The sequence below is a fragment of the Mustela putorius genome, unplaced genomic scaffold (genome assembly GCF_011764305.1).
Source record: "Mustela putorius furo isolate JIRA1106 unplaced genomic scaffold, ASM1176430v1.1 tig00000682_pilon_pilon_pilon, whole genome shotgun sequence".
NCBI lineage: Eukaryota > Metazoa > Chordata > Mammalia > Carnivora > Mustelidae > Mustela > Mustela putorius.
In genome coordinates, this window is record NW_025421443.1 from 2094692 (window position 1) to 2097538 (window position 2847).

Below are 2847 nucleotides of genomic sequence, written 5' to 3' on the forward strand. Positions count from 1 at the left end.
AGGTGTTGGGCAGAGGAAAGGAATAGTTCTAGACCTTGAGATGTTTGGAGGACTGGCTTCAGTGGGACATTTAAATGAAGCCCTCTGGCATCCCACCAGCAACTGAGAGGGAGAGGCAATACCAGGGATGTGAGCTACAGAGAACGGAGGTGGAAAGGCAAACTTTTATCCCCTTTCTAACATTGCTCATGTAGTGACAAGCAATTTTTGAGTAGTGTGTAAGGCTCTGCGTCAGACATTCTGAATTCAAAATATGGCTAAGACCCAGTCCTTGCTTTTTTTTTTCATTTTTAAAATTTAAATTCAATTACCAACATATAGTATGTCATTAGTTTCATTAATTAATTAAATAATTCATCAGTTGCGTATAACACCCAGTGCTCATCACATCACATGTCCTCCTTAATGCCCCCACCCAGTTACCCCATCCCCCCCACACCCTCCCCTCCAACAATCCTCAGTTTGTTTCCTGTAGTTAAGAGTCTCTCATGGTTTTTCTTCCTCTCTGATGACTTCCCCTTCAGTTTTCTCTCCTTCCTCTTGTGATTCTCTGTACTGTTTCTTATATTCCACACGGAAACTGTATGATAATTGTCTTTCTCTGACTGACTTATTTCACTCAGCATTCTACCCTCTAATTTCATCCACGTTGATGTAAATGGTAGGTATTCATCCTTTCTGATGGCTGAGTATTTAAAGACCTGCCTTTAAAACAGCAACAATCTTTGTAGCATTTTCCAGAGAATACAAAAGAAGAACGACTGACTGCCCAGAGGACATCAATGAGGAAGCCATGCTGTGCGGAGACTTGAAGGAAGACATCTGGTGGCCAAGGAAGGGAGACCATTCTTAACTGAGTAAGACCATCTACAGAGGTTAGGGATGCAGGGGCATGGACTCCAGGAAACTGCTAGTACATAAGGCTCGAGTGTAGGGTCCATCCCCCACCACTAACGTGATTGATAGTTCTAGAATCTGGCCACATCGTCCGGCCATGTCGCCCAGCTATCAGAAATCACTCTCTGCTTCTCTAGCACTAAGCCTTCCATGGCACATGATATCATTTGCCCCTGGGCTCAGTCCTCCTCTCCCTCCTTTTTCCCTTTCTGCATCACACGTTCCTAATCTATAAAAACAGAGAAGTACATCAGTTTACCTAAACACTGCTCTGCTTCTGTCTACAGAAAGCCTGATAGCAACTACCACTTGCTAACTATGAAAGGGCAGATTTCTCTTCATCGCTGCAGTTGAGTGATAGAATTCCAGAAACTCCCAGGTTCCAGGGAATGTAGATGATTTGCTTATGAAAGTCCAAGGGCAGGGGTGTATGAGAACACCAAGTAATCACTTATCAAGTATTTGAGTACCTACTCTGAGTGAGACACTATATGGGCATTTTTCCATGTGCTCTGTTGAAGAATCACAGAATGGAGAAATTCCCCATCCCTCTACGACCGCCAACTTCCCAAATCATCCTTCCTATAATTTGACTCTGTTGCATAGGAAATCCATACAAGGCTCACCATCCCTGTAACTAATCAGAGCAGGTGGTGAAGAAATAAAGTTATCATGAGCACAGACAGATTGAACTAGGTGAACTAGATGTTGGTGTCTGCACTTCCCTCCAGAAACCAGTAGTTTCCTTTCCTCTCCACTGTTTCCTTTTATGGCCAGGTTTAATGTTATCAATCTAGAATTTCTGAAACTCCAGAGAAAACCCTATGAGATGTTGCATATGGCTCTCAGTCCCCATTCTCTTGAACATGACCCCTAAAGCCTCTCTTGGATCCCTCACAAAGGGAAGGCTGCTGAATTGCAGCAAGCTTTATGTTTAAGCTATTTCTCTGTTTCTTTTCAGGTCTCCTCTAGGATGTATACATTGAGGGGAACATCTCTACTGCTACCATCTTGGTCCAAGCCATCGTATCTCTTACCTATTTACTCTAATATTTTCCGAACTGGTTTCTCCACTTCAGTCCTTGACTCTCCTTTGGCCCATTCTTAACACAGCAGGTAGAATGATCCACTAAAATGTCATTCCTCTGTTAAAACCCTTTAAGCTGGTCTGCCTACTTTCCCTCCCTGCCACTGTTTCCTCCTCCATCTGTCTTACTCAACCTCCTACTGCTCCCCTTGCTTACCATATATGGGACATCCCAGTCTCCTTTCTGGTTCTCCAACACAGCTGTTTCTCTAGGCACCCTCTCACCTCAGGGCGTTTGCACTTGCCGTTTGTTCCCTCTGCCTGGTCCACTCTTCCCCCTTATCTGGCTCATTTCCTCACCACCACTGGGTCCATACTCACATATTACATTCTAAATGAGGATTTTTCTGGCTGCCTGTTTTATATGAAATTGCAACTCTCAGACCCTGTACTTCCTACTTTCCTTCCCCTCTTTATTTTTCTTTATAGTACTCCTTGTCATCTAATACATTATATATCTTATCTTTTTCCTTTGCTTATTCGTTATTTCCCTCCACTAGAATATAAGCTCTGCAAACTTTTTCTATGTTTTTGCATTACTGTATTCCTTGTCACATAGGATGTTGTGTGTGTGTGTGTCTGTGTGTACATGTAATAAATGAACAAGTATGAAAAAAGAAAGGATTATGACTACCTTCTATTACTTTTCTTAGAATACTTTAGATCCCATCTAGAATTTAGTTAGAACCGTACGTGTTTTTCACTTAAGCGAAAACATTTGTGCGTCATGTTTTCTTCTTATGTCCCACCACATTCACTATTTGAATTTTGTCTTTTCTCAGCTGAAGAGAGTAATAGATTGAGGGCAACGTTAGTCCTTTCTGATTGTTCTCACATTTTGGAAAAAAGTAATTTGTGTTAGA

The 2847-nt window shown here is 42.1% G+C and overlaps 1 long non-coding RNA gene across 1 annotated transcript; it reads left to right on the forward strand.

Moving 5' to 3' along the window:
• Positions 1–626: 626 nt before the first annotated feature.
• On the forward strand, positions 627–2605 carry LOC123392896. Its single transcript, XR_006607593.1, has 2 exons — positions 627–857; positions 1859–2605. It is a non-coding gene; the product is annotated as an uncharacterized LOC123392896 (long non-coding RNA).
• Positions 2606–2847: the final 242 nt, after the last annotated feature.